Genomic DNA, 11,615 nt, shown 5'->3' with positions numbered 1-11,615 from the left:
CTCTAGTCTGAGCCTTCGTGAAGAAGTCTACTAGTTGTAACTCGGAAGGCACATGCTGAAGGCCAATAACATGATCCTGCACAGCAGCGCGCACAAAGAAAGCATCAACACCAATATGCTTGGTAAGCTCATGCTTCACCGGGTCCCGCGCAATACTGATAGCACCTGTACTGTCTGACAAGAGGGTGGTAGGTGTAGTAACAGAAATGCCAAAATCCTCCAGTAACCACCGTAACCAAGTCACCTCTGTCGTCACAAGAGCCATAGCTCGCAACTCGGCCTCTGCACTCGAACGAGAAACTGCAGTTTGTTTCTTCGTCTTCCAGGCAATGAGAGAACCACCAAGAAAAACACAGTAAGCAGAAAGTGAACGGCGGTCCGAAGGATCACTAGCCCATGTAGCATCTGAATAGGCCCGAAGCTGTAACGAGCTGGAATGGGGGAAAAAGAGACGACGAGAGATTGTGCCACAAAGATATCGTAGAACACGAAGAAGGTGACTATAGTGAACTGAAGTGGGAGCAGAAACAAACCGACTCAGAATATGGACAAAATAGGAGATATCCGGACGTGTGACAACAAGATAGACAAGACTCCCAACAAGATGACGATAATGCGTCGGATTAGACAAGGGCTCACCATCAGAAGCACGAAGGTTAAGATTGAGCTCCATAGGAGTCTCAACAGTGCGCTCATCACTAAGAGCCGCACGAGTAAGAAGATCCTGGATATACTTTTCTTGTGAAATAAAAAAGCCATCGGAGGTGGATGAAACCTCAATCCCAAGAAAATAACAAAGAGGACCAAGATCAGACATAAGAAACTGCTCACTGAGGCGGGCCTTGACAAAGGCAATGTACTCAGAATCGTCGCCAGTGATGATCATGTCATCAACATATAGAAGAAGAAGAGTCCTACCACGAGCAGAAAGATGGACAAACAACGCTGGATCATGAGCACTGGGCAAAAAACCAGCGGCAGTCACCACAGAGGCAAAGCGCTCAAACCAGGCACGGGGGGCTTGCTTAAGGCCATAAAGAAAGCGACGAAGACGACAAACCATGCCATCAGGAACAGAATACCCAGGTGGTGGCTGCATATAAACCTCCTTGCGCAACTCACCATTTAGAAAGGCATTCTTCACATCAAGCTGAGACACGGACCAATGGAGAACAGAGGCCACGGCGAGAAGTGTACGGACAGTGGTCATATGGGCCACGGGAGCAAAAGTCTCATCGTAATCACGACCATGCTCTTGCTGAAAGCCACGAGCCACAAGACGAGCTTTATAACGCTCAAGAGAACCATCAGAGCGAGTCTTTATCTTATAGACTCACTTACAAGTGATGGGACAAACACCGGGAGGAAGAGAAACCAGATCCCACGTGCCGGTGCGCTCAAGGGCAGCAATCTCCTCTACCATCGGAAACTGCCATTCAGGATGCACAATAGCATCTCGATAAGAAGTCGGCTCAAGAACGGTCGAAAGACCATAGCGAGAAGGAGAATATCGGTCAGGGGGCGGACAAGGCTGAGAACGAAGACCATAAGTCGGTTGAGAGGAGGAAGACGACACACCAGTAGTGGGCACATCAGTAGACTCATCCACAATACGTGGACGTCGAGTATAATGAAAAGGAAAGGAGGAAAGAGGTGGAACCACTGGAGATGGAGACGGGGAATGTATCGATGAAGGTGACGAAGGGGAAGGTTTTGGTGATGAAGGTGTAGAAGGTGAAGATATCGATGATGAAGGTGGCGAGTCATGTGATGAGGGAGCAGAAGAAACCGTAGGAGAGGACGGCATCGAATCTGCAACAGCGGGACGAGGAGTAGGAATAATGGGCACAGATGGAGGTGTATCTGGAAACGTAAGAAAAGAGATATCCTCTGTGGAAAAGGCTGAGGAGGATGGGCGCGGGTAGAAGGGACGAGACTCATCAAAGGTCACATCCCGAGAAATACGCATCCGACGACCGATGGGATCCCAACACCGATAGCCCTTATGCTCATCACTGTATCCGAGAAAGACACACTCAACAGACTGAGTAGACAGTTTGGTGCGTTCACGAGGAGCAAGCAATACATAGCAAACGCACCCAAACAAGCGAAGCACCGAATAATTAGGAGAACGACCAGAAAGACGTTCGAGAGGAATTCCGCCCTGTAGGGCAGCAGATGGCTGAATGTTAATGAGATACGTCGAAGTGGTAACAGCCTCAGCCCAGAAGTGAGGCGGAAGAGAGGCAGCGATCATCATCGCGCGTGCCGTCTCAAGAAGGTGACGATGCTTGCTCAGCCACACCATTCCGAGCATGAGCACCAGGGCAAGAGAACTGAGGAAGAGTACCTTGCTCAGCAAGGAATCCTCGTAGCGCATGGGAGATATACTCACCAGCTGAATCTGCGCGAAAAACACGAATAGGAGTGGAAAACTGGGTTTGAACCATGGCAGCAAATTTTTTGTATATAGATAAGACCTCACTATGAGAAGACATGAAATAGATCCAGGTGTACCGCGAAAAATCGTCTATAAAGATAATATATTAGCGGTGACCCCCTTTTGAAGCTTCAAAAGGGAGCCAGACCCAAACATCAGAGTGAACGAGGTCAAAAGGGCGCTCAGACATCGACTCACTGTGAGGATACGGTTGTTGAATCTGCTTACCAAGCCTACAACCCAGACAATCCAGCGAAGCGTTACCGGACACAGACCCCAGAACACCGCGCTGAACCAAAGATGAGAGACGAGAACCACATAAATGGCCAAGACGATGATGCCACTGCTGAAAAGAGCTAGTAGATGCAACAACAGGGGCTACGGAACTGGCAGCGGTGGCAGCGGAAGTAAGACGTAGCCAGTCAAGCTCCCAGAGACCATCAGAGCGTCGAGGGCCAGCACCAAGTAGAGCGCCCGTGCGACGATCCTGGACGGAACACGAATCAAAGTCGAGGATGACCCTACAACTAGAGTCAACAATCTGACCACCAGATATGAGTTGCATGGTAAGTCGAGGAACATGAGCGACAGAGGAAACATTAAATGAAGAAGTGGTAAGAGTGCCTCGACTAGCTACAGGGAGGGGAGTGCCATCAGCTGTAAGAACACGAACAGGAGACTCAACAGGTTGAACGGAAGTCAAAGTGGAAGAATCATATGTCATATGAAAAGATGCTCCGGTATCAAGAATCCATGGGGATGTACCTGAATGAGTAGAAGGTGGTTTCTCAATGCCAGAAGAGTCAGTCACGGAACCTGCAGAACTTGTCGGTGAAGAATCCCAAGTAGCAAGCAGAGATTTCAGCTGCGCAATCTCACACGAAGACAAGGATACGGTGGAAGAGGTCGAGGTAGAAACACCAGCCGATAATAAGCAGTCTCCACCACCCGTAGAAGCCGCATGTAGAGTCAGCCGAGAGTGGCGAGTCGACGTAGAGCCATATGTGGGAGCCACTTGGGGAGTCGACATAGAGCGATCACCACCGCGCGTGGAAGCCGCAAGAGGAATCGATGTAGAGCAGCCAACAACACCGGTGGAAGTCGCAAAAAGTGTCGAAGTAGAGCGACAACCACCATCTCCAAGCGGGCGAGCACCAAGCACCGAGGAAAGGTGTATGTGCGAGACAGGATCAATGTACGGAACACCGTCAAAAATCACCGGACAACGAGGAGAGACTGTGCCCGATGACAACATATTGTTTTTTTACTCTGTCTCTTTTTTCTCTCTCTCTCTTTTTCTTTTACTCACGTGCTAAGGAACCGTGCGGGTCAACCCCCGATGGGATCGAGCGACCGAGAAGCGGACACGCTCTGGGCGACCAACACCAGACAATAGCCACGGCAGAATATGCCACGAACGGCCAGTGGCAGTGGCCGGAATCGGCCGGCGGGGCGGCGGCGGCCAGACGAGGGCCACGGCCAGGAGGAGGCGGCGGCCGGTGGAGCAGTCGCGGCCGGAGGACGAGGGAGCCGACGGATCGAGGGCGGGGCCGGACAGGCGGCTGGCGGCGACAGGCGGACGGGGCCGGCCTGGGAGCGCCCGCCCGCGGAGAGCAGCGGGACCTGCGAGAGCTGGCCTCCGGCGGCAGAGGCCCGACCAGGGAGAGGCAAAGGAAGTCAGTGGCGGACGTCCCGGTCTGGGATGCAGCGGGCTGCAGGAAGCACGGCCGGAACCGACGAGGAACGGCGGCTCGGGTGGAATCTGCGACCTCCTTTGTCCAGATCGAGACCGATCTCGCACGGACAGAACCTGGGAACGATGGACATGCAAAGTAGAGGAGCGGCAGCAGAGGAAACTGCACGCGTGAGAGGCAACAGCCAAGCGGAGGCAGGAGACGATTTGGAGCAGCGCAGCTGGGAAAGGAAGATCACGGCGGCGCGATTGGATCGAGCACGAGTTGCAGCGTGCGAAAAAAGAATCAAAGCTCTAATACCATGTTAGGGAATTATGCAACTTGATATTATTAGGAGGCCAAAGCCATCATATATACATGTACAAAGAATGCCAAGAGACTAGAATACAAAAGGCCAAAGGCCATCCTCAATATAACTCTAACACCTAGGACGATGGGTGTTCACTTCTTTATTGCTAATGGATAAAATCATCTATTGTGAATTTTCCATCTGAGTGGCAACGCTAGACAAGAGGAAGGTGCGGTAACTCTCATTCAATCCCTTTGGCCGTTTTCAGATTTCATACCGGTCGATGTTACTAGGGTTATGGTTTTGAGAGGCTATTTCATTTGCGGTCTGAGATGGAACATCTGGAGTAGGTCCCCCTGTTGGTTTGGTGGCCAGGATTGGGGTTGGATGGATTGCTGTCTCAAATTTGTTCGTTGTTGCGTAGTAATCTATACAGCACAACTGTGACGGTGCCTTTCTGTTTGGTAATAGATGGAATTTTTTGTGCATTTCTCTTTGGTTAGATGAATAGATTGATTGTGATGACTTGTTGGCAATGCATGGCAAGGACAACAAAGCTGCTCCATCTGATAAATAAGAGTAGAAGACGTAGCTGCTGTCGCATAAGAACCCGTCTCTACTGAAGTACCAGATGCGTAAGTAGACCGATGCTTGTCGTTTTAGTTAATAGTCTATCATGTTTTACTTGTCTGATAGTGATTATACTATGCCAAGATAGCAATCTATAACTTGCTCGGCATGTTTGCTAAAATTCGAATCTGTAGAAACTAGAAAGGATGGTGCTCTGTTCTTATCTAACTGTTGTTTTCTCATTGTTTCTTTTAGATCCTGACTTTTATTGATGGGAAGAGTTTAAGTGTGGGATTTATGTTACCAAATCCATTTGATCAACTGTTCGGCGCTGATTCAAATGCTCTTGATTTGGCTCTCCATTGTTATTTGCATTATGTACCCCATGCTAATGAAAGGTAAGCTCGGCAAACAAATTAGTGTAGATCCCTGTTTTCTGGGTAATTGGTATCATTTTGTGAGTCATTTGCCTTTCAGAGTTAGTGTGATGTAGAGTACTGGGTCTTGTACATTGTTACTATTTCAGATTTTTTTTCACTTACAGAAGAGACGAGTAAGGCTGGTAATTAAGAGCTTCCTGCAAAGAACTAACGTTTTAAGGTGAAGAGGGATGCCTACATGCCTGATTTAATAATAACAACATTTGCAAGGATGCAAAGGATTGTTTCCTATGCTGTTCCCTTTCTTGCTTTACACAAATAACAATCTGGTGGTTCTCTTGTGGAGGGAAAACTCTACATGGTACGTAAGGCGAGGTCTGGGCATACAAGCTGTCATTCTTTTTGTTTGTAGAAGTTATTCAGTTGAAAAACCTTTATGCTTGCGGTTGGCACATCTCCTATCATCAGCTTAAGAAGGTATTTACTACAGCTAGAACTTATTATTAATATTTTCTTAGAGGTTGAAACGTCTATGCTCATCAACTTAAAAAGATTCTAGATGCATCTCTTTTAGTTTTGATTCTGCCATCTTTCAGGGAAATAAAAAAATTCTTAGAGGTTGATACTTTATTTTACATGTGTGGTTAGAACTTAGAACTAACAATTTAAGATAGTACCAATGCTGAGTGAACATGTAGCTGATGTATTAGTTTCTTCTTTCCCCCATCGATTTGCAGGTCACTAAACAGAAGCCTGCTGAGGTTTTCTCAAACTAAGGTCAAGTATGCTCTTAGACACCTTGATATTTAATATTGGTTGTGATAAGTTCGTATGTGTTTTTATATATCTTGAAATAAAATAAGCAACTTGTTTTTTAATGACTAAAAATGGTGTAAGTGGAATTCATCATCTTAAAAAGTATCTAGGATAATTCATATATGTTAGATATCTTGAATCCAGTAAGAGCTAAAACTCATTATGTTCTTTGTTGTAGCATATTGGATTGGACAGGGTGTTGTTTTGTTCGAAAGATTGGATTGGTGGGGGTATTTGGTTTTATGATGGCCAGATTGATCAAAATCACATGGTCTTTTTTATATTGTGAGAAGAAAAAGACACCGGAACATGATTGGCCATACCACATTTTTATCTTTTCTGCATATTTCACTCTTCATGCATTTCTGCATGTTCATTTGGTATTGTTCTCTAGGTTAGTTGCAACAACTTCACGCCAGTCTATGTTTATTTTGGCAGCCTATCTCTTATTGCCTTGCATGAATCTACTCAAAGCTTTTTATGTATTTTTGTCTTGAGAAGCCTATCTATACATCTAGGATATTCTATATAGCCATAATAGATTTTCTTGTGACTATCTATGTACCAGTGTTGTGTCTACATAAACCTTGGTGTCTGATAAAACCTTACTGTAACTGTTTTGCAGGCTAAATGTTTGCAGACAGGGGAAACTGTTGCTATTAAGATGGTTTTTCAGGATAAGCACTACATGAACCGTGAGCTTCAGACCAAACGCCTACTTGACCACCCAAATGGCATAGGTCTAAAGCATGGTTTCTTTTCCAAAACTGAGAAGGATAAGCTCTTTTTGCACTTGGTTCTGGAGTATGTACATCACATTGCGCACTCATCCTTAACTCTCGCCCGAGCGGTGGCGCTGTTGCAACCTTTGCAAATACTCTGATAACTAGGTGGTGATCAATTGCTGATGGCTCTCCGTAGTGGCTTGGTGGTGGGAAGGAATAGGGCGGTGCAGGCAAGGCAGAGAGTGGGTGCTTCCCGCACTCGCTAGGCCATCCGTGATGCATCTAATATGTTAGCAGGTTTGCGTTGCACTCATGACCATCATATGCTTGTTAAAATGCATTTCGTTGTCAGTTTTGTATGTTTAATTTTTTGAGCTGTAGTTACTAAACAAAAGTTATACACTGAAATGTGGAGATTACAATATTGACCTAGGTTCAGTTTAGTCTATTACGGGATCTGACATTGTTATCCATGATTTTCCTCATCTCTTTGTTTTGGCACATGTTCATTAACTAGATTATAGTCCGATTCAGGTTTTTGTGCATTTAGTTCTAGATTGTTTTGATCTGAGTAAGCGACGCCTAGCTGTTCATTGATTTCTTGGCATTGTTTATTATCTCGATCCATGCTTGATGCTGAATCTAAACGTTTCCATCTCCAGTACCACGACACGACATTGGCAGTGGCATTTTAATTTGGGGAAGAAGGGGATGACAATGGCTCAGAGAGGAAGATCACAATGACAACTTGCAGCGTAATAGGCTGACAATGCCACCATGGATACTCTCCTGCACTAGCTATTTAGGTATATTTATCTTCTGAATATGAACTTCCATAGAATTATGGGCTTGGTGTTGCATGGTTGATAGAACCACTTCTCATTATAGTTGCATCACAGTCGTGATTTGGAGAGGTTCCATTTAAATAAATTATAAATTCTTAATGATTTATTTCGATATGCTTACATGCTTATTGATTTTGTGATTATTCATCATTTAGTTTTGTCAGTACTTGGTTTCTAGCACACGCTACCACAGTAGTTTTACAGTTTTTGGTATACTGCCCTTTTTTCACCGATTCATGAACTATTATGGTGGTTACTACTCCCTCCTGTCATGCAACTTAGTGATTTCATTCTAGCTGGCCATCCTACAACAATGCAGATGACCATACAATTCATTCCATGTTAATTTCTAAGATTAATGTACTCCCTCTGTTCCTAAATATAAGTCTTTATAGAGATTTCACTATGGACAACATACGGAGCAAAGTGAAATCTCTACAAAGACTTATATTTAGTAACAGAGGGAGTAGTTCACAACATGTTACCTAAATTAGTAGAAACAACAACCCACAGGGTATATCAATTTCCCATGTTTTCCTCGTACTGTGGGTATTGTAGCAGCAGTTGAAACTGAAAATGTTGGCTACTTTCCCTACTGTTTGATTAATAGCTTGTCATTCTGGATATTGTATACGTTGACATTGTACTTGAGAGTGGTAAGTGTTCTCTGAGTGACAAAAAGAAGTCAGCACAACAAGAGAAGTCGGAGAAGCAACCGAAGAAAGGATGAAAATAAAAGAAAGAGAAAGTTGCATCTTTTCCTGTAAGGTTAGGTTTCCCTTTTGTGTTTTCTTTCTGTCAGTATAATCTTCCTTTCCTTGTATTACTTACTGAACACTGGTTTGTTTTTGTTTCAGGAGAACACTGGATTACTTAACGAACATTGGTTTCTTTTTGTTTCAGGACGAAACCAGATGTTCATCTGAGTTTGCCATGGCCACCAGTAGCGACAACAAAGTTGCTGATGTGGAGATGCTCTCCTGCCATGTATGCTATGATCCAGACTGCCTTCCCCGACTTTTGAAACAACTTGTGATGTAATGTACTATCATCTACCTGGCTATTAAGTTGAGTGCTACTCCCCGACAGTCACATGTAATGGATTTCATTTTCTTATGTTATTTCTGAATAGCTCCTCGGTTTGGTCTGCATATATTACACCCTTAACCCAAAAGGCACGGGTTGAGGTGCTCGAGCAATTAAAGGGCACACAGCTTTGCTCAGGAGGCGTGCCCTGGGCACGCCCCATCCACTAGTTGCGTCATAAGGTGGCAATATTGAGATTCCGTGATAGCATCCACGAGGTAGCTAGCAGGTGCCGTGAAAACAGGAACCAGCTGAAGCTACTCGGTGAAAGTCACGCTGCTTCTCCGCTGAGATAACGGGGTAGCTTCGGGGGAAGCTTCGGCAGGTCGTTTGCTGCGATCTGCTTCTCGTTCCTCTATCGCTTGTACCCTTGCGTGCAGCGCCTGCAGTTGGGTATGCTCCACTTTCTTCCTCCTCTCCTGGCGTTTGTAACCGCCTACGTCCGGAAACCCGGCCTTCCATGGAACGGAGCCTGGCGTGCCTCGTGTCCGTCCAGGGTGCTCAGGATTCTCGAGGGCCATTGTGAGCTCGTCGTTCTCTCTGTCTGGAACGAACGTCCCTTGCTGCGCTGCCTCGATATACTCCTGAAGCCTCGTGACGGGTATTCATAGTTGCTCGTTCGTCCAAACGCACTTCCCTGATACAAGGTCCAAGGTTCCGCCAACCCCGAAGAACCAAGTCCAGCAGCGGTCTGGCCAGTTCAATATCTCTGGTTCGACCCCTTTATCAAGCAGGTCATTCTCAGCCTTGGCCCACAACGGCCGGGCTTTGAGGTAGCCACCTAACCACGTGCGATGGTGATGCTTCTTCTCCGCAGCATTTTTCTTGTTTGTTGCTGACATCTTCTTACTCTTGTCCGATGTCTTGCGGGCCACAAATACGGGCCATTGATCTCTGATCTTCTCATACCGGCTGGTGAATTCTGGTGTCTTTTCTTTGTCAACAAACGATGTTTTCAACTCATTCTTCCACCTCCTGAATAGTTCTGCCATCTTCTTAAGAGCATGAGACTTGATCAATTGCTCTTTAACTGGCTTCTCCGGATCCTCCTCTGGCGGTAGGGTGAAATTTGCCTTCAGCGCGGTCCAAAGTGTTGGGTAACATAGTAATTTCAAAAAAATTCCTACGCACATGCAAGATCATGGTGATGCATAGCAAAGAGAGGGGTGAGTGTGTCCACGTACCCGCGTAGACCGAAAGCGGAAGCGTTAGAACAACACGGTTGATGTAGTCGTACGTCTTCACAATCCGACCGATCCAAGTACCGAACGCACGGCACCTCCGAGTTCAGCACACGTTCAACTCGATGACATCTCGCGAGCTCCGATCCAGCAGACCTTCGCCGGAGAGTTTCGTCAGCACGGCGGCGTGATGACAGTGATGATGATGCTACCGACGCAGGGCTTCGCCTAAGCACCGCTACGATATTATCGAGGTAGATTATGGTGGAGGGGGCACCGCACACGACTAAGGGATCAACAGATCAATTTTTGTGTCTCCAATGGGTGCCCCCCTCCCCGTATATAAAGGAGTGGAGGAGGGGGAGGAGGCCGGCCTCCCTAGGTGCGCCCCATGAGGAGTCCTACTCCCACCGGGAGTAGGACTCCCCCCTTCCAAGTAGGAGTAGGAGAAGGGAAGGAAGGGAGAGAGGAAGAGAAGGAAAAAGGGGGGCGACCCCCCTCCTTGTCCAATTCGGACTAGAGGGGGAGGGGGCGCACGGCTGCCCTGGCTGTCGTGGTTCTAAGCTTGACAGTAATGTAGGGGGTGTGTATGAAGAGGCTAGATCTTAGCTATTGGGAAGTTGTAACATGCAAGGTTTACGAGTTCAGGCCCTTCTCAGAGGAAGTAACAGCCCTACGTCTCGGTGCCCGGAGGCAGTCGATTGGATTATGAGCGTGTAGATAACAGGGGTGCGAACCCTTCATACTGAGGAGGGGGGTGGCTTATATAGAATTCGCTGGCCCCCTCCTGCCCTCAGTAATACAGGGTTTTAAGGTACATTTAAGGTTGGGCGTTACTGGTAACGCTCTTAATAAAGTGCTATAATGACCATAAAGACTGCTAAGTGGCTGCCTGTTTGCCTGCGGAGTGGCTTTAGGTCTTCAGGCAGTCGAGTGATAGTTGTTTGGTCGAGTGATAGCTTCTTGGTCGAGTGTCTTGAATCTGTCGAGTGAGATACCTTCAAGTCGATTGGAAAGTAGCCTCTTCTAGGGACGTCCTTGGGTAGGGCTCCTTAGACGGGTCCGTGTCCCCACCCTAGGTACGTAGCTTCATCATTAGCCCCCGAATGGGTCGAGGTTTGAGTAGGGAAAGAGTTGGAGAACCTTTCCGACAGACTTTTCGGGCTACGTGAGAGCTCCGTCGGGTGGATCGTCACAGATGACGTTGCCAACTTTTTTCAGTCGCCTTGACCCATTCTAGGTTCTTCGTCGAGTGCATTTCTTTACATACCGAGCGTCGGTGCGAGTGGGATCTCCTGTTTTGGCAAGCCGTTTCTGTCGCCCGCGGACGTTGCGGGATTTTGGATTTGGGGAAGCGCGCGGGGCGGAGGCAGCCGCAGTAATCGGAAGCGATAAAGGGGAAGCCCCTCGATCCTCGCGTCACCTTTTTCGCCACGTACTGCGCGCGCGTCTGCTGCGGGATTTGACTGGATTGCCTGGGCCTACCAGTCAGCCACTCGGGAGCAGCCCCTTATAAGTTGTCGGCTCGGGATTTTCCAAACCGTGCGCTCTGTTCTCCCTCCTCCTTCCTCTCTATCTCCGCCCGTCTT

Source organism: Triticum dicoccoides, chromosome 3A, assembly GCF_002162155.2.
Source record: "Triticum dicoccoides isolate Atlit2015 ecotype Zavitan chromosome 3A, WEW_v2.0, whole genome shotgun sequence".
Classification (NCBI taxonomy): Eukaryota; Viridiplantae; Streptophyta; class Magnoliopsida; order Poales; family Poaceae; genus Triticum; species Triticum dicoccoides.
This window is presented reverse-complemented; position numbering follows the sequence as displayed.